Below are 21,148 nucleotides of genomic sequence, written 5' to 3'. Positions count from 1 at the left end.
ATTTGCTTTTGATTGTATCAATCCTTCCCGTTACTCCTTGTATTCCATCTCCAAATTTAGAGAAAAGGTTGAATGAAATGCTAGTCTCTGATATTTCTTGTTCGCTGCACTCTTACTCTGTATCAAAAGAAATGGGTCCCTGATTTAAGATACAAGAAGGTAAATGTCACTTTGAAAAAGTAATGGGCTAATCTTTTTTTAAAGTCCTGGATGGTTCGACAGAAATAGCTCTCAAACCAATTTATTTTGTCGCAGATAAGCATCATGGTTATACAGCCAAGGTCGAAGCTTTCTCTCCTTTTCTAACATGATATACGTAGTACCGGGTAGGCTTCTGATAAAAAGGAGATGAGAGTGGACCAACCATCACGACCATGACAAATAGATAGTTCCTATTATTAGTTATGTCTTTGAAAGGTTTCTCCATGAATTCAAGAAATCCAAATGCTAATACACCTCGTGTTATTATTAAAAATAAATATTAAATATCATCTTTCATTATATGTCATGATCTTAATTCAGGGACCCGTTTCACAAAGCCCTTTTTCAACGTCAAATGAAAAAAAAACAGTGAAAAATTTGCTGATAACCAATTAGAAGCAAGGATTCCACTAGCTTATAACAATAATTGTCTTTTGTCACTGATAACAATTTGTTTGTTAAATGGGGCAGTGGTGTATAGTAAACAATAAAATCAGTTAACCTGTATTATACGCAAGAAACTGAAAGGGGAATGAATAAAACTTCCTTCTGCTTCTAAATGCGGGAAACCTTGGAGCATTTGATAAGTTTAGGCAAAACCTTAACCATTGCCTAAATTCTAAATTCACCTTGATAAAATATATAAATGATAAGTGTTTAAAAAAACGTAATAGTTGGCGCGTCATTAAATAAAACTTTCTGCATCTCAAAATTATTCGTATTTTTACAATTGGTATTGAGAAACCAGTCTCCAAATTTATAGACAGGAAAATAACCAAAAACGAAAACACAATTATGTCATTCTCCACAGATTATTTTAAATGTTAGTTTTGCATATCCTTCATTGCTACCGGGGCTAGACTCGATAAGCTTCGCTTTTTCTAGCCCCATCTACATTACTCACCTTTTTATGTTTTAATGTTGATGTTTGTTTTCATTGTTCTTTTATGCTTATGCATCTATTTTCATTTGCTCTGTCAAATGTATAAAATGTATTTTCTTACCTTGTATATTCTTCTGGTTTTTAATGTGGAAAATAAATGAAATGAAAAAAATGAAATATGCTGAAGCGCAATTATGAGCACTAGTAGCTACAAAAAGCGAAAACATTATTTTGCTTGTAACTTTCCTGTACGTATTTCAGTAATTACAGGATCAACTTGAGGAACAAAAGTCAAAAGAAATATTGACTATATACTTCAAATATTCAACTGCAAACAATGAGTTTACAAAGGAAATTGAAACCTTGCACATGTGACATGAGGCAACATCAGAGGGAGGGGTGAATTAAATCCCTCCCTCTAAAAATTCAACTTATATATATATATATATATATATATATATATATATAAATTAATTACCTCTGTCGGTTGATAATAATAGTCAGAGAACATGTTTGCTTGTTTTTCAAGTATGAGTACTGGAAAATATGACACAATATACAAAAACGGATACATAAAATGTATTATTTGGTTCTAAAGGCAATTACTTAGGTGCTGAACCATGAGAAGTGTTCGTTGCAATTTACAGGTAATAATTATAATGACATATTATGAACATCGTCCCTCTCATTAATAACTTTTCTTGTGATGTTCCGGTGTTCCTAACAGTAAACTCTACAATATTATAATTTCCAGGTGATAGAATCTTGCACAGTTATCATTTATGAACACTATTTGATAAGTCACTCGAAAATATATCTCTCTAGCCGTCATAATAAAAGAAATTTGCTCCGTATGTTACGCCGTTAATATATATCTTTTTACATGTTTAAAAAGACAGAAGAAATGAAAATTAGGAAACCTCGTAACTTTGAAACTACGACCCGTTTCCAACCAGAAACGTCAACGCTGTTGTCCTTCCTTTTCAAAGTTAAAATAGTCATTTTTGTACGCATGATTACAAGGCAAACGAATGTCACATCAACTTGTCACGGATCAGTTCTTCAAGTCCGTCACAAGAGACAACTAAGGATCGATGGTGCTTCTCTGTTTCATACAGACACTGAACACAACGCTGTTGTCCATCCTTTTCAAAGTTAAAATAGTCATTTTTGTACGCATGATTACAAGGCAAACGAATGTCACATCAACTTGTCACGGATCAGTTCTTCAAATCCGTCGCAAGAGACAACTGAGGGTCGATGGTGTTTCTCTCTTTCATACAGACACTGAACATTAAACGAAACTCCTTAAGTCGCCACCAATAGATAATGGAGTTTGCAATCCAATTGACGTTAATCATCACGTCCGAAGCGTTGATTAGACAGTCGTTTTCATAGCCTAGACTCTGTCGGGTCCAGGCTACCCAGGGACAGATCCAGCAAAGGACAGTGGTTCCAAAGACTAGTCCGAAGGTGCGGAGTACTCTCTGGTTCTGGTCCTTGCGTTCTTGGGTGATGCTGCCGCAGCAAGGTACCCCGGCGACGGAACGGTAGATGAAGAGGTAACAAAGGCCAGTGGCGATGGTGGTCGACCAGGAGAGGGAGAGGAGAGCGACGAAGAGCTTATCGTCGTCAATGGGGGCAATGGACGAAGAGCAGATGAACCCTAATGCCCACGTCACGATACATGTCATGATCAGTCGCGGTGTGGTGATGATGTTCCGAGAGCCAAAGGGGTCCACACGGATGGTGATGAATTGGTAACCGGTTACCAAGACGATGCTTAAAAGTGATACCATGATAGACGTTGCCAACAAAATGACAAGGAACAAATAAGCCTGGAAAGAGAGAAAAATACAGTCTAATAGCGACAAAAACTAAAACGTGCAACCAGTGTAAACAACAGTTTGTTTTATTTTTCATTTTATAAATTAAGCCGATGCCATCAAAAAATGAGCTTTAGGTGCTAAAGGTCACCGTTTCAAGGTTTTTCCTTCACGGTTATTTTGTTAATGTTTTTAATTCATTTGTATTGGACTAACCATTTTTTAGTGGTATTGTGTACATAAAGGGAAATTTTAGTAATGAAATTATGAGAATTTTTTGCTTCACATTAATGCATTCCATCTCCATTTCGAAAGAATTAATAGGAAGAAACAAGTGATCAAATAGCTAATTTGATGAGGTAATTGTGGTTGGAATTTCAAACAGAATATGATGTAATTATACATGAGAGACCAATTATCACAGAACTTTGCAGTGTTCAAAAGTGATTTGTAATGACTTCTATTTCGTCAAAATTAACAATCGTACAAATTATGACGCAGGCTTTTTTGAAAACTGACAAACTGTAGAAGTGTCGTGGTATAGTGGATATGTCACCAGACTGGATCACATCATTCAAATGATTTTATTTCTTATGCAAAACATAATACAATGAATAATTATATTACAAAAATATGCAATGAATCGACAAATATGATAGAAAAAAGCACGAGAAAAGAGGAACTAACTAGAAGCAGAGCTTGAAGTGTTAGTTCCTAAGATGCTGTTTTACAATATAACATGAACAAAGTATGCTTATAAAATCAATAAATAGAAAAAAATAGGTAATAGATTCGCGGTTCGAGTTCCACCGCGGCACTAATGTCCTTTGGCAAGACATTAATCTACATTTGCCACTCTTCACCCAGGTGACGTAAATGGGTACCCGGTAGGAAGAAATTCCTTGTGTTATTTAGCGCTTTATTATGGCAGCTCAGCTACAGCCGGGGTAATAATATAATACTTTGTATAAGCGCAGTAGAGTTATAGGAGCTGCGCTATATAAATGGACCTATTACCATTTAACTATTCACATACTGAAAATGTTTTAATGTCTTAGATGAAATACATGGGTGTGCTATTTGATTGCCAGGATGTGAATAATCTATGTTTGTTATAAGAATTCCAGTGCGATCCAACATGTATTATTGGGGATGTGTTAGAAGTTAAATTGAATTTATTTAAAAAAAAAAATGTTTTCCCACTTCCTACTTCACAGGTGGTATATACATGTACAATGTACAAGATATTCATGTAATGTAGTTTGAAAGATACGTGTACTACGGCCCTTTTGCAGCTAACATTAAATTCTGTAGAACTTTGCAGGAATTATGAATATGTCATGTTCGTTCCATCTGTGAAATTTAAACATTAGCTGTGTCCTATTATTCAAATTATGCAAGGAAACCCATTTATCTTCTAGACTTCACTGTCAGACGATATTGAGTGACTGACTGACATCTTTTATTGTTTTATTTGGTAATAACATAACATGAGCTGTAACAGGTACATGGGCATTTGTCTACATTAATAACCCACCGAACTTGTAATGGCCAAAATTAAACTGATTGAATCTTTGTGCAGCACAAAAAGTTTGACCATTTGGTGAAAGGGTCTGAAAATCAGACTTTTACTTAGGTCACGGGTGGCCAACCCGCGGCCCTCGAGCTCTTCTGGTGCGGCCCGCGGAGCATTGAAAAAGTAATTATACAAAATAGCTCATAAATGAAATGCGGCCCGCATAGCAGTGATGAAATAGGGTAAAACATTTACACACAAATGACACAACTATCTCTATTTCCATAATTTGTTTTCATCATTCACAGCATATTGACTCGTTACTTGGTTGATACAAAACTCTTCAACTTTTCCCTCTCATAACATTACATTAACGACATTAACATCACTCTCCATGTAAATTTCAGTTTGTAATTCCGCACACAGTAACGTTTGTAAATATACAAATGTTGTGAACCGAGAAATATGTTTGAAATTCCATACTTGTCTTTAAACCCGGGGGATTAAGACATATGGGGTTGTGCCGCTCTAATGGGTGACTTTTTCACACACAAAAAAAATTAAACATGGGTCCCTTATTTGACAAAAATTTCCAAAATTCCGAAGAAACCCCAAAATTGTGAGAAAATGGGGCTTATTTCGAGAAAATCCCCCTAAACGACCCTTTAAAATGGGTAGGGGTTTCGAGGCTTGAGCGGCACATCTCCGACCAAACCAAATCTAAGTGACAGCCCCCCCCCCCCGGGCTTGAAACTTACAACCCTTTTCTCCCGCCATTGAATTTTCTCATGAATCTCAATCGTAAACTGGATAGTCCCCTTTCTTTACACCGCGTTCAATGAGATGCAGCCCCATAAATCACACTAAAAAAGCCTGATTTTTTTGTTTGCTTGTTTTTGTGTGTGCAAAGTTGCAGGTGTGTACACGTATTGAATGTGTGTGTGCTCTCACCTCAGCATTCTTGTGGGGTTTTATGTGCGCTTCACATACCCCTTGTGAGGCATTTTTACTTTGTGGGGTATTTTTTCAGGACCCCACAGAGTAAAGTCTTTCAAATGACTGTATATTCGGTGTCCTATGCCCTGCGGGGCATTAGAAGTGGTACCCCATAAATGACTTTTTGTGAGCGTGTGCTAAAACTTGCACACTTTTTTATGTATAACATCGTAAGCACACCGCCGGGTTGTTATCGCCAGGTTGTACATACCCCACTAGTAGGGGACCACAAGGTATATCTGGAACGCACAGAAATACCCCACAATCAGGTGCCCCACAAAGGCCCTGATGTGAGAATGTGTGTGTGTGTGTGTGTGAGGGGGGAGGGGGGGGGGGGTAGAAGACTACCTACGGCCCGCCAAGTTAGGCCAATCCTTAGCTGTGGCCCGCGAGCTTTAAAAGGTTGGCCACCCGTGACTTAAGTGATTGCAATCACTTAAGTCGATTCAACAACTAATGGTCGTTATTTTCCCACCAAAAGCCATTTTCAAGCCCTTTCGTTTTGAAGGAAGTTATAAATTGGTATTGTCTTTCAAATGCCGTTTGAATTTAACCTTTTCATTTTTGGCCTGCAAATGGGACATAATACCTTTAACATACATGTACATGAAGCTTGAAAGCCATAGCGTGCGAATATAGCATTTCAAGCAGTTGTATGACCCTCCCCCCCCCCTTCCATGACTAAAATCACCTTTTTATTGTCTTTTTGTGTTCAATATTGATTATTGCTCAATGAGACTTCAAGATTATAAATTGGTTAACAAATAAAAAAAAAATAGTATTTCTCAGTATTTCCCGGTGTCTCAGGTTTGTGTCAAAATTTGGTAGCGTCATTTACCAGTAAATACCGGTATGTATCATCCAGTATTTTCCGCCCCGGTATTTAGTGGCCAACCCTGTGTAGTTCGTAACGTATGTTACTGACATCACCAAATCAAATCTCTTCATTGAAAGGTAATAGTTATCGATTGTCTTACCTCTTCGGGAGGTTCGAATCCAACGAACCCTTCGAAACATGCCAGCACGATGGCACCGCAAAAATCGGAGAGTACGAGGTTGTAAGGAAAGATATGATGCTGCTTACGAAGTCGACGATGACACGGAATCAAGATGAGCGTGGCGATCATCATCGACATCGCAATGGCCAATGTGATGAGTTTAATGTAATATACAGGCTTTAGACACCCACCACCATCGTCAGCGTCGTCCGTCATCGGCGACATCGTAATGTTGGCATCACCGTAGCTCGCGTTGAATGGTGATAAGGTATTCATTGTTCAAAGACGAGTTGAAAGCTGGCAGGGTGTGATGTTGACGAGATCTGTTCTTGAAATGAAGAGAATGAGAATGACGTGGTTTAATCATGAAGAGCGGTTGATGCTGGTCTGGCAGTGAACGTCAAACGTTAATACCACCTTGATTTGTGATGCGCTCTAGCTCGGATTACACGTCTTCGCATCAATATCAGTTCGGGATGATGCGATTGGGTTAGAGGGTGATTGACTGGGCATCGCCAGGTCTGCTTCCTTTTGTTTTTCCGTTTTTCCAATTAGTAACGAAAAAAAGGTTCCATTAATACAAAACGTGTTCTTTATTGAATTCAATTCAATTCAAATGAACATTTATTTTCTTCCATTCAATTTGACAACATATTTGCTCTTACAAAAGTTTAAGGAACAGATCGTACCAAGTTAGAAATGTCTTCAGAAAATTAGTGTCTGACCAAATTAAATAATTTTTAGGAGGACAATGCAGCTAAATCCATTCCTCTGGTATTTCTAACGCAGACCTGAATATTAACCAAATAATAATATAATCAACAAGCACATACCAGTATGTAAAAAGCGGATGAGAAAAAAGGCATGTCCATGGATATCTGACGAGATTGTTAAGCTTATGACGGAACGTGATAAAGTTCTCAAAGCTGCTAAAGCTAACAAAAGTGATGATCTTTGGGACACCTACAAATATCTAAAGAATACAGTTATTCATCTCATGAGGAAAAGAAAAAGAGAATATAATGCAGACCAGATCTCGCAAAATCATAACAATAGTAAGCAAATGTGGAGATGTTTGAGAAACCTGGTGCCTAAGTCATTACCTATATCTCCCAATAGCATAAATGTTGATGGTGCTAATGTGTCAGACAATGCAAATATTGCTGAAGCTTTTAATGACTTTTTCATTTCTAATGCTACTAAGATTACAAAGGACCTGCGAAGGAATAAGTCTCAACTGAGAGTAGACGAGGACAATAATATTGGTCCAACTCATTCGCAATTTAATTTGAATTTGATTACTGAGGATTTTGTATTGAAACAGATTGATAATCTGAGTATAGATAAAGCAACTGGTGAAGATCACATCAGCTGTAAACTTTTAAAGATGACGAAGAATGTTATCGCAGAGTCTCTTTGTGATATCATTAACAAATCCCTGTCTACAGGAGTTGTTCCATGTGAATGGAAAAAGGCTCGGGTAGTACCAATATTCAAATCTGGAGATATTTCTTCTTTGAATAATTACCGCCCCATTTCAATATTACCTATCGTGAGTAAAATTATAGAAAGGGCCGTCCACCAACAACTCAGTGAATTCTTGGACGTGAATCAATTATTACACCCTAATCAGTCTGGATTTAGACCTAAACATTCAACAGCTACTGCCCTTGCAAAACTTGTAAATCAATGGTCGTTGAATATTGATAACAAAAAAATTTCTGGAGTTGCCTTCATAGATCTTCGTAAGGCTTTTGATACTGTTGACCATGAGCTACTTCTACATAAACTAGCTTGTATAGGTTGTAGTAATAGGACTATTTATTGGTTCAAATCATATTTAGGGGATCGACAACAAGTGACCCAATTCAAAGGAGCCAAGTCGCATCCATCAACCATCAAATTAGGTGTGCCACAAGGTTCAATTCTTGGTCCCCTTTTATTTTCAATATATGTTAATAGTCTACCTGAATGTACTCCTGAAGGTATCATAGATATGTATGCTGACGATACGACACTTACCGTCAGTGCATATGATGCAACTGTTGTGGAAGAAAAATTAACTGTTGCGTTAAACAGAGTCATGGCATGGATTAAGGAAAATCGTCTTGTTCTTAACACTGAAAAAACTTGTGTCATGTTAATAGGCTCTCCTGCTAATCTCAAGAAAATTGAATCTTTTACCATTTCATTAAACGGCAATTTGATCAAAAGAGTTCAATTCACCAAATGCTTAGGACTTTTGATAGATGAAGAATTGAAATGGTCTAAACAAATCGAAAACGTAAGTAAACTTACCCAGAAAAACATTAGCATGATAAAGAGAGCAAAAAGTTTTTTGCCTCAAAAATCCTTAAAGTTACTTTATAACAGTCTAGTGTTGCCACGATTAGATTACTGCTCTGTTGTATGGTCGAACCGATTTCATTCTCATACAACTAAGCTGCAAAAAATTCAAAAGAGGGCCGCAAGAATAATATTGAACAAGACATATGACACACCGTCGGCTGATTTGTTCACAAGTCTTAAATGGATGACACTAGACAAGCGGTTTGAGTTAAGTCGCGTTATGATGATATATAAATGCGTTCATAACTTAGCACCTTCTTACCTTCAGGTAGGCTTAATCAATCCTAATGATGTACATGAGCATCATACAAGGCAAATAGACAGTGGATGTTTACGTGTGCCTAGATTTCACACTGATTGTTATAAGTGTAGCCCAATTGTTTCTTCCATATTTGAATGGAATAAGCTAGATAATTCATTGAGAACGGCTTCCTCTGTCAATTCATTTAAGAGATTGTTTAAACAAAGTTGTAATTTGTGAATGGCTCAGCCGTACATACACTACGTGCATGTTCTGTAATATTTACATGACTTATTCACATAATTGCGACTTAATTAATATTTTCCTATTGACATTACTGTTTACTAGGTTAATGATTATATTTATTTTGCAAACGAGTATTATTTTTGTAACTGTTCTGTATAAATGTTATAAACGATGTAAATATGTTCATTCAGGGCCCCATGGAAGACCACTACTTGTTGGTGAATGGGCTACCCTGTCAAAATATTAGAAATAAATAAATAAATAAATAAAAAAATGCGTACTGCGGAACAATTATCAACGGAGCGATATCCTATTTTATTTCTTTCAATTATCGTGCACTGTTTTCACCTCGGATGGGATTCACTTAAAGCCCCTCTAAAGTGTTTGGAGCCCCCAAAAAATGAAGACAACATTTTACTTAAATTGTATCATAATTTGTAAAAAGGTTGTCATTTAAGACAAATTTCTGCAAGGATTTTCAAAACAAATGTGTTTAAAGTCGAAAATTGATGAAAGAATGCAAAATGTAGGTTTATGTATTATTTTATCAATATTTGTCTTCAAACACATTTTCGGGGGAGAAATCTTTGCAGAAGTGTGTTTTAAAATGATATCCTCTTTCACATTATGATACAATGAAAGTGAAATTTTTCCATCACATTTTTGGGGAATTTGGGGCTCCCGACACTTTAGAGGGGACCACGTTTGTTGCTCTTAAATGTATTTATTTACCTTACCAATATAGATTCCCTACATGACATGTGATTGTTTCATATTAACCAATCGCGATTTGAAACTGCCCTTGACCTCGATGATAGGTAATCATTTATATATTTGCCCTTTCCTCCATCAACATTTGCCATGAACTTGTTTTCAATATCAAACCTAAGTTTGCCTATAAGCGAGTGTATCTTTATGCATGAGCTCGCCTTTAAGTATTCTGACGCTCATAATTTCTCTTGAAAAGAATGAGCGTGAGGAGGTGATTGACTGTTTGAGCTATGAATTATGGTAAACAAATTAAACATATTTGGTTTAGATATCATCATATCAAGAAACTGTCATTTTGACCCTTCACCAAACTCTAGAAAAATGATTACTCTCAGATGTAAAAATCCATCTATGACGTCATGAAATAATCCAATAAAACGTTGACATGGCTCGTCAACACTGAACGTTAAAATAATATACTATGTCCAATTTGCAGCCAACGTCAAATTCGTCAAAATTATGTCACGTATGTCCTATCTATGACATTTGAACGTTAGCAGTGTCAGACACTATTGAGTGACTGACTGACTTCTTTTTTTCTTCTTTGGTATTACATTAATTACGGTTAGATGAGCATCCAGGGGCCCTCTGTAAGGCAATTGACGTGTTCCAAGGGGGGAGAGCCCCCAGAAGCTCAGAGGTTTTAATATTTAACTACGGTCATAATGAGCATCCAGGGGCCGTCTTAGGGCCCTTGGTGTGGTCCAGGGGGCAGAGCCCCTGGAAGCTCGGGGGTTTTAGGTATTTAATTACGGTCAGATGAGCATCCAGGGGGCCGCCTTCGGTCCCTGGGTGGGGTCCGGGGGCGGAGCCCCCGTAAGCTCTGGGGTTTTAAGCATTTAATTACGGTCAGATGAGTATTTTTTTTTATACCTTATTTGTGACATTGGCAAGTCACTTATTTTTTTCTCCGTCTTTCTTTCTTTTGCTCGTTAACATACTTTTTCATAAAGGAGGGGGGGGGGGGGGGGGGCTCGAGCCCAGCCACTTTTCAGACCATGACATAAAGGCTTCTAAATAAGCGTATTCCGCATGACTGTAATTTGGGAATTTCTTATTTTCCAACAAACGCATAAAAAGTTATGACTTACAAAAAAATTGAGAAAAAATGCCGGAAAATCATGTCACAACATCAACATTTGTAAATCACTTGTTTCGAATAAGAAATACATCACCCCCCCCCCCCATTAGTACGCCAGCGTTCAGGGGCTCATATCTTCTCACCCCTATAAAAAAAAAACGGACACGCTTTCCCATTCTCGCACAATATGTCCACGATATGCGCGTATCGCTATTATAGAGACCTCCATTGATAAATACCGTATAGGTGGCATGCGCAATGTTTATGAAATTTAATTCCTGTGAACTTTCCTTTTTCTTTGAATGGAATTGTATATGTGATTTAATTCAGGTTTTTATTATTGTTACGTTCTTTTTGATTAAAAATACAAACCATGTTAACTCCTTTACTGTTTTTTTTTTGTTTTTTGGAGGGGGGGGGGGGCGTTTTTTTTTTTTTTTTTTTGGGGGGGGGGGGGGGCAAAATTGCGTTTTGCCCCCCCCCCCCACTTTTTTGACTGGGGGGGGGGGCAACTGCCCCCCTGCCCCCCCCCCACTTCTGGCGCCTATGTATACATAAAATGAGCTGTAACAGATACATGAACATTTGTCTACATCAATAAACCAAAATGACCAAATTTAAACTGATTGAATCTTTGCGCAGCACAAAACGTACAACCATTCGGTACAAGGTTATAACAATAGACTATTACTAAACTGATTGCAAACAAGTCGATTCGACAACTAATGCTCGTTATTTTCCCACTTAAAGACATTTTCGAGCCCTTTCCTTTTGAGGGAACTTCTAAATTAGTATTATCTTTCAAATGCCGTTGGAATTTAACCTTGTCCTTTTTTCGGCCTGCAAATGGGACATTTAACCAGGAGATGCTCTGTCTCTACTATGACATTTACTGGCGGATCCAGGGGCATGGCGCATGTGCCTCCCCCGGCAAAAACACATTCTGGATAATCAACATGTTATACATATTTTATTCTGGGGGAGGAGGGGGGGGGGGGGGGGTCCGGCATTTGAGGGGCGGCAGGGTTCCCTAAATCATGTCATGTTGGCCGGGGAGGGAGCAACTTACAAACAAATTTCAACAAAAAGAATGAAGTAGTGTGGGTCCAGCCACTGAGGGGAACTGGGTGATGGGGGAGGGGGCACCAGACACTAGAAATATTAGGTATTATTTTATATATATATATATATAAGGCTTCCAAGTGGTACAATAACTCATGGTATTAATATCTTTAGTGCAGTACCCGGACGACAGCTCAATAGTGTTTTTGTATAGCTCCACAGCTCTGTTATCCGGGAATTTCAACTATCGATTGATCATCGAATTTTGTTATTTCGCTAGTCAGCCTGATATAGGTAATAATAATAAAATTGTATGGCTTTGTTTTCGTGTGATACAAGAACATTAAGAATATATTGCTCTCGCTATGACAATATTAGACGAACCGATAGGTCGACAATTCCAATATTCTCGCTTTGACAATATTTGACGAGTCGATAGCTCGACCCACTCGACGAGTCCAATATTGCTATAACGAGAGCAATATATTATAGACTGCGTCACTCTCGAAACCATTCAATATTATATAAGTATTATAGAGAGATAGATGAATTGCAAGAGAACAAGGCAAATCCGATAGGTAATGATGTGGGAAGGGTCACGTTGCTCTGGCTTTCTATCTTTCTTTAAAAAAATATTTGTATGGGCCATTCTGCCCCTGCACCCGTAGATACGCAACAGCAGCTAACGATGTACCTGCTTTAGTGGCCACCTGTCTACAAAGACCATATTTTTTGTTTCCCTTAAAAATGGTTTCTCATTGAAACATGAACTCATAAATGAACCTGTCTACAAAGGCCGCTTTTTGTGTCTCCCTTTGGCAGTCGTTATAGACAGGTGTGACTGTATATCAGGGGCGTACGCAGGGGGAGGGTTTTGGGGGTTCAAACCCCCCCCCCCCTTTGGTATTTTTATGTGTGTAAACCCCCCTAAAAAAACCTAAAACCCCCCCCCCCCCCTTTGGATTAAAAAAAAAAAATAATTTTTTTTATTATTTAAAAAAAAAAAAAAAAATAATAATAATAATGCCCACGACAAACCTAAAACAGGTGACCTTACCCCCCCCCCCCCCAACGAAGAAAAATGTCAAATTTTTAAATTTCGTTCTCGACTTTTAATCCTCATCTGAATTCAGTTTTTCCCAACCCCCCCCCCCCCCCCCCCCCGCCCGCGCGAAGCGTGGGAGCTTTTACGTTTCATTAAATCATTAGAGAAAGAACACAATTCGTTGTACCGTTCTCGACTTTTAATCCTCATCTGAATTCAGTTTTTCCCTTCCCCTCCTGCGCGAAGCGCGGAAGCTTTTACGTTTCATTAAATCATTAGAGAAAGAAGACAATTCGTTGTACTGTTCTCGACTTTTAATCCTCATCTGAATTCAGTTTTTCCCTTCCCCTCCTGCGCGAAGCGCGGAAGCTTTTACGTTTCATTAAATCATTAGAGAAAGAAGACGATTCGCTGTACCGTTCTCGACTTTTAATCCTCATCTGAATTCAGTTTTTCCCTTCCCCTCCTGCGCGAAGCGCGGAAGCTTTTACGTTTCATTAAATCATTAGAGAAAGAAGACAATTCGTTGTACCGTTCTCGACTTTTAATCCTCATCTGAATTCAGTTTTTCCCTTCCCCTCCTGCGCGAAGCGCGGAAGCTTTTACGTTTCATTAAATCATTAGAGAAAGAAGACGATTCGTTGTACCGTTTTCGACTTTTAATCCTCATCTGAATTTAGTTTTTCCCTTCCCCCTTCTGCGCGAAGCACGGAGCTTTTACGTTTCATTAAATCATTAGAATAAGAAGACGATTCGTTGTACCTTTCTCGACTTTTAATCCTCATCTGAATTCAGTTTTCCCCTCCCCCCCCCCCTCCCGCGCGAAGCTTTTACGTTTCATTAAATCATTAGAGAAAGAAGACGATTCGTTGTACCGTTCTCGCCTTTTAATCCTCATCTGAATTCAGTTTTTCCCTCCCCCCCCTCCCTCCCGCGCGAAGCGCTGGAGCTACTACGTTTTATTAAATCATTAGAGAAAGAAGACGATTCGTTGCACCGTTCTCGACTTTTAATCCTCATCTGAATTTAGTTTTTCCCTTCCCCGCCCGCGCGAAGCGCGGAAGCTTTTACGTTTCATTAAATCATTAGAGAAAGAAGACGATTCGTTGTACCATTCTCGACTCTTATTTTTTTTTAAAAGGGGGTGGGGTTTTTTTTTCTCTCTCTCTCTCTTTGGACTCCTGAGAAATGTAAAAAGGAGGTTATAAAATATCTTGAATATCATAGAAAAATTGATCAAATCCCGGGATCAAATTCCTGAAATTACTGCTAGCTTTGAAAGCTCATTCAGGATTATTTCATTTTGAAAAGTAAAAGCATTGGCCCCCCAGTCACCCTCGATCGACTAGAGCTCACCTGAAATGGGGGGGGGGGGGGGGGGTTGTGGTACATTTAGCAGTGTTCCGGATTTCGGGGGGGGGGGGGGGGTCTCCAAGGCAGGAAAAGCCATCCAAAACCCGGCGAAAGGGGGATTCAGAAATGTTGGCAGTCCTGAGATAGGGTGGGGGGGGGGGTGCTTTCAAGGGGAGGGAACGAGCATACGCGTACCCTAAATATCACTAAGTGGGGGGGGGGGGGGCGGGCATCTCCTGTACATGATTGCACTTTTTAAGCGCTCGCGCGCTGACGCACTTTACGTCTGGGCTATAATAATACCTTGCAAAATAATGACAAATTATTCTGAAGTTTATGAAGTGCTTGTTCGCGCACGTCGCGCAACTATTCTTAATGATAGTGACATACTGTATACGTGTAGGCTATACAGTTATACATACATACAAAAATAACTAATTTCTCATGCATTATGCTGAAATTGAAACAATCACATTTTCTTCTTCTTCTTCTTCCTTTTTCTCTCTTTTTTTTGGTGGTAATATCAGGGGGGGGGGGATGTTTGTACAGGCCATCCCCCCCCCTACTTCAAGCCAGGGGGGATGCAGCCCCCCCCCCATCCCCCGGGATTTACGCCCCTGAATGATACACTTTTCGTCAGCAGTATCAGGATTATGAATACCCATACCATTATAAATGTCAGCATATTATTGAAATATGACAATCCTGGACGACCAATCAGAGCAACATCCAAAATCAAAATGTACTTTCTGCAAAGTACGGCCCATTGCTTAACTGCTTATACTATATAATGAAATATAAAATACATTTTGATATAAACCAGTTACACGCATCAAGCTCATTACATAATTTAATATCCACAATTAAAAAACAGTTTTTGCAAAGGACTTGGATATTTGTATTTTAAAACATATTTACCAGAAACAATGTGATGTCCATACCATGCAGGGACAGCTAGCTGAAGAAGAATTAAGCGGAAACGATACATCAAAACGTACCTACATTAGCCGGTTTGACATGCAGAACAGTAATATTCCGCTAAAAATAGAGCAATGGTCAAATTCAGCGTTCCAGACAATTTGTCTACCTGTGCTAAGGCCTACAGTAAGTTAACTTTGTTAACTAAACTATAACTACGTGCTGAGTAGTAGTTTAGTTAGACAGATAGATGGATATAGATCATCTATGACTAATGACCTCCTATGCATAACTAGTATCTCCGAAGCAAAAAGAAGGGTGCTACTACTGACCCTGCAAACTACCGTCCCATTTCCTTGACGTGCACATGCTGTAAGTTATTAGAGCATATCATAGACAGTAACATGATGCGACACTTGGCCAAGCATAACATCCTGGCTGGAAATCAACATGCCTTCAGGAAACACAGGTCGTGTGAATCTCAGCTCATCCTTACAACAAATGACCTTGCCAAGAACTTAGACAAAAATATCACCACAGACATGGCAGTGCTTGATTTTTCAAAGGCTTTTGATGTCATCCCGCACCAGCGTCTCCTCATGAAATTAGACTATTATGGTATTCGAGCAAATAATAAGAGATGGATATCTAGTTTCCTGACAAAGAGACTGCAACGTGTCTGTGTAAATGGTCAATGTTCCGAGTGGTTATCAGTCCTCAGTGGCACTCCACAGGGCACTGTATTAGGCCCTCACCTTTTTCTACTCCACATCAATGACATTCATGAAAAGGTTAACAGTACAGCACGACTTTTTGCTGATGATTGTTTACTCTACCGTCCCATCAAATCTGCTGAAGATGAGAAAGCTCTTCAACAAGACCTTGATACTATGGTCCAGTGGTCCAAGACTTGGGGCATGCATTTCAATCCCTCTAAATGCAAAACCATGCGTGTTTCAAGAAAGAGAACACCGGGTACTAAATCCTACAAAATCCTTGATGTTACCCTGGAGGAAACGAACCAGACCCGATACCTTGGCATCAATATTCAGAAAGACCTACGCTGGAATAGCCAGACTCATTATGCAACCGGCAAAGCCTCAAGGGTCCTTAACTAATTCCTAAGACGCAACTTCCATCACTGCTCCTAATGTTAAAGAAAAGTTGTATCTTACTCTTGTACGTCCACACCTTGACTACGCCACTGCAGCATGGGACCCTTATACAGCCAAAAACACCTATGCTGTCGAGAAAGTTCAACGTCAGGCTGCACGTTTTGTCACCAATAATTATGGATGGGACACCAGCGTTACCAAGCTACTCAACCAACTCAACTGGGGATCTCTTAAAGACAGAAGGGAAGCACACCGTCTTACCTGCCTCTTCAAAATGATCAAGGGACAACTCGACATCCACTACCAATCTCACACCAACCCTAAGCCAGACAGACGTAGACAAGGACACTCCAACCAATTTGAAATTCGCCACACCAACTCGGACGTCTATGCCAACTCATATTTCCCAAGGACTGTAAAGACATGGAACAACCTACAACAAGCAACCATCGACCAAACCTCCCCGCTCTCATTTAAAAATGCAGTTACTAAAGAACTTTTTTCCAAAATGTATTCGTCCACCCTCCCCCATGCACCTCCAGTCAAAACTCTTCTTCGGAGTATTTAGGAGGAAAATAATCCAAGATCCAAGAAAAAGTAACTAGACTAGACTAGGCTAGTCTTTAAAGGCACACGGTTGAATTTCGAGATATAGGTCTTGTTAGTGAAAGTTATCTTACTCTTTGATTGATAGTCTCTGTAACACCTGTAAGTCCTATACCAGCAAAACCATAATTATTACCCGGCCCAATGGTCAAAATTGGACTGTTTGGGATTGGTCTGCATGGAGTCAATGTGGTGGTTATAACAGTAATATTGTCTCGTATTATCTTAATCTTACCTGCATTGATTTGCACCACCGTTTACAAGCGTGTCGTGGCTATACTGATTGCATAAATATTATTACAGGCTAGTATATCACTGTGAAAGTTATGCCCATTTTATGTAGAAAAAGCAAAACATACCTGTTCGAGTCGGTCAATCGGCCTACGCACATCCGCCTATCACTTTTTAGGGTCTAAAATGTCAGCTCTAGTTTCATTTCTATAGTTACCGATTCTACTTTCAGTGGCGTATGAGGGTCCGGACAATGAGGACATCGATGGGCGTTGCCATCATGCAAGCGGGGAGAGCGGGGGGGGGGGGGGGGGGGGGGGGGGGGGGGGAGGGGGAGGGGAGGTAGTATTACTCGGTGTTCGCGTTGAAGCTGAATAGAGTGTTCAATTAAGTGTGACGTCATTAATAAACTATTTTTAGGGTTTCCAAATTTGAACTTTATTTTCTGAAAGAGCATCAAAAATAATGTCCAACTGTCGAAAACCAATATGACCATCCGAATAAATATATTTATAATAAGAAATCAGAGCAAAGTAAAAGTGAAATCCTATCGGATGGTCATAACATAATATCTCAGCCAATACTTTTTTTCTTTTCTTTATGTGATCTCAGCCAATACTTAACATATTCAACTGGTTTTCGACATAGGGACATTATTTTTTATGCTCTTTCGGAAAATGAAATTCAATTAAGAAATTATAAAAATAAATTTGTATGATGTCACGTGCTTCGGTACTCTATTAGGGCTATCGATTAGGTGTCGATGGGAGGTCCTTTTAACTTCTTTTCACGTTCCCTGTCAGGCTGTCACCCTCTCCCTTTCTTCATCCTTGTTGTTCTCATTTTCTCTCAAGTTGTATCCCCTATGACAGGCCTTCTCAACTGGCGGCGCGCGCGCCACTCGTGGCGCTTGCGGTCAGTCAGAGTGGCGCGCGGCTGTTCCAAAAAATTAATAAAAATTAAAAATTAAAAATTAAAGAAAGAACAACATTAACAAATTATATTTTAAAATAAAAAAACTCAGAAAAATCAAAAAGTCGCAGTCGAAGTTGAGCCCAAAATGTAAGGAAGCCATTTTGTTTGTTTGATTTTCACTTCATTTTGACATTTTCCGTGTTTATTTCACCAAAATAACTACATATAAATTAACTTCCAGTGTAGATTTTAGCCAGGAATTGTACTAATTATTTCACATCAATATGAAATTATGATTGATGTTTTATGGAACGAAAAGGTGTTTAAAATGCCACATCTGGGCCTTAAAAAAGCCCAAAAGGGCTTCGCCCCCTGGACCCCACCTGGTATCGGCTCGGTCGCTACGCTCCCTCGTAACACAGTCACCAGACATACAGGTTGGCACTTCAACCTCAATTCATTTTTGTTTTGGCGCTTCTAATAAACTAGTTGAGAAGGCCTGCCCTATGATTATGATGGAGAGGGTCACGGAGGTACATACCCCCTCCTCTCCCCTTATAAGCACCACCGATTAATTTTGCAAACCTGCAATCATAAAATGAAATCATTTCTTTCTTTTTCTGCTCTCATCCAAGGTCACCGGAATAAAATTTGATGGGTCAGGTTGTAAACTTAACTGTTATAAAATAAAGGTCAAGTTACACACTAAGAAATGACACAACTTTGAACCCTAAATATTTCCAAATAGCAGCAGATTGGTAGCCTCGGTAGGGGTGCAACTTTAAACGTGGCAGGGTGCATTTCAGATCCGTAATTTTGTTAGGGACCATAAACAACTTTTCGTCAGGCTTTGTTTATATTTTAGTTTATAAATAGTAGGAATTACACACCAAGCCCATTTGCATGTGATTTTCTATTACTTTTTCATCTCTCCCCCTTTCCCTTTTTTCTTCTTTCTTCTTAATTTCTTTTCTTCTTTTTTTCACCCCAAAGTTATGTCACTTGTTTGTTTGCTTCTTTGATCGATTATTTGTTGTTTCTTTCTTTCTTTTTCTCACCTGAAAATTGTTTTTCTTTAGTTGCCCTATTTGTAGGCCTATAGAGTATAGCTATAGGCCTAGAGGCATTGAGTGAAATGCAAGGTGTATTCCCGATTTTTCTGCGTGTGCCGCCGTTGTAGGACATGAGCGAGCGCACCCTCGATCTCGCTCGTAGCGGCGCGCGCGCTCGCAATCAAGTAAATTTCATTTGTACACAAACAATACGTCGGTCCCGCCCATACATTCCTGACGTGGTGAGTAACATAAGAAAAGCTGTTAATGCAATGGAATTCTGTATTTTAATCAAACTCCGTACTGAGCGTGTGAATTTCAAATAGAAGACAGATTAGTAAGAAAGTAGAAAAAAGGTACGGAGTTCTAGGTGATTGTCGTGATGTCGTGGCTTTGCCTTTGTCGGACTCGACGACGCTTCGCGACTCTTCGATTTTGAGTTTGACTCCGAGTTTTGTGTGATGATTTATTAACTGAGTGAGTCACGTTGATGAATTGAACGATCTTTCAGCCTTTTGTTTTGAATTTAAGAGTGAAACGCACAGTGAGAATAAGACCCTTAAGAGGTGATGAAAGATGAGTGATAATTATGATGATGACTGAATGATAAAGAAGAAATAGCGTACTGAATTAGAATAGACCTATGTGAATAATATTATTACACCTGTCGGCTTTCCAAGGTGAAGGTGGTCCACAACAAGAATTTAAAACTGGGAGCAACTTTACTTTAGAATACCCCACCGCAAAAGTTGAAAACAGGCGCGTAGCCAGGGGGGGCGGTTACCCCCCCAAAAAAAGAGAGAGAAAGAGAAAAAAAAAAGTAAGAGGACGTAGGAAGAAAAAGGGAAAAGGAGTTGAGAACGATATACGAATCGTCTTCTTTCTCTAATAATTTAATGAAACGTGAAAGCTTTCGCGCTTTGCGCGGAAAGGGATTAAGGATTAAATTAGGATTAGGAATTGGGAAAGGTACAACGAATCGTCTTCTTTGTCTAATAATACGTCAAAGCTTCCGCTCTTTAATGAAACGTCAAAGCTTCGCGCGAGAGGGGGGGGGGAGGGAACAGAAATCAGACAAGGATTAAGAAGTCGAGAACGGTACTTTGAGTCGTCTTTTTTCTCTAATAAATTAATGAAACGTCAAAGCTTTTGCGCTTCGCGCGGGAGGGGGACTGAATACAGATAAGGATTAAGATTTAAGAGTCGAGAAAGGTACAACAAATCATCTTCTTTGTCTAATAATACGTCAAAGCTTTCGCGCTTTGCGCAGGAGGGGCGGACTGAATTCAGACAAGGATTGCGAGTCGAGAAAGGTACAACGAATCGTCTTCTTTCAAAACTCCCCCTTCCCTGCATCCACCCCCCTAGGGAGCAAGCTGCACGCACTCTATAAGTGATTCGCGTGCTCACTACTGCCCCCCCCTAAAATAAAATCCAGGCTACGCGCTTGGTTGAAAAGACGTTCATAGGTTAACCAATAATTTATCAATGAATCTAAATATAAAGACTCATCCCTAAACCAGAAGAAGAAGAAGAAGAAGAAACCTAACCCCAAATCTAACCGTAAGGCCTAACTTTGACCCTCAGTCAGTTACCCTACCTATATACTATAGTATAGACTACACTATATAGGCATTGGAAGTTCATTTACACAATAAATAAAGAAGCTAAAGCTGATGGAGTTGTGTAATTTTGGACCATGTACATGTAAATGATGTATACTATACCTAGACGTTATGTGTC

The 21,148-nt window shown here is 39.2% G+C and overlaps 1 protein-coding gene across 1 annotated transcript in view; it reads left to right on the top strand.

Annotated features, from left to right (window-relative positions):
- Positions 1-19,628: 19,628 nt before the first annotated feature.
- The window catches only part of LOC575556 (multiple PDZ domain protein), an 83,397-nt gene continuing 81,877 nt past the window's right edge, over positions 19,629-21,148 (top strand). The window contains exon 1 of the mRNA XM_030996296.1: positions 19,629-19,647. The gene's annotated coding sequence lies outside the window, so the exon portion shown is untranslated. The remainder of the gene's footprint in view (positions 19,648-21,148) is intronic.

This window comes from Strongylocentrotus purpuratus, unplaced genomic scaffold (genome assembly GCF_000002235.5).
Source record: "Strongylocentrotus purpuratus isolate Spur 01 unplaced genomic scaffold, Spur_5.0 spur5_contig_855, whole genome shotgun sequence".
Classification (NCBI taxonomy): Eukaryota; Metazoa; Echinodermata; class Echinoidea; order Camarodonta; family Strongylocentrotidae; genus Strongylocentrotus; species Strongylocentrotus purpuratus.
Note: the sequence above shows the minus strand (reverse complement) of the source record. Positions and strands in the feature narration are given on the sequence as shown.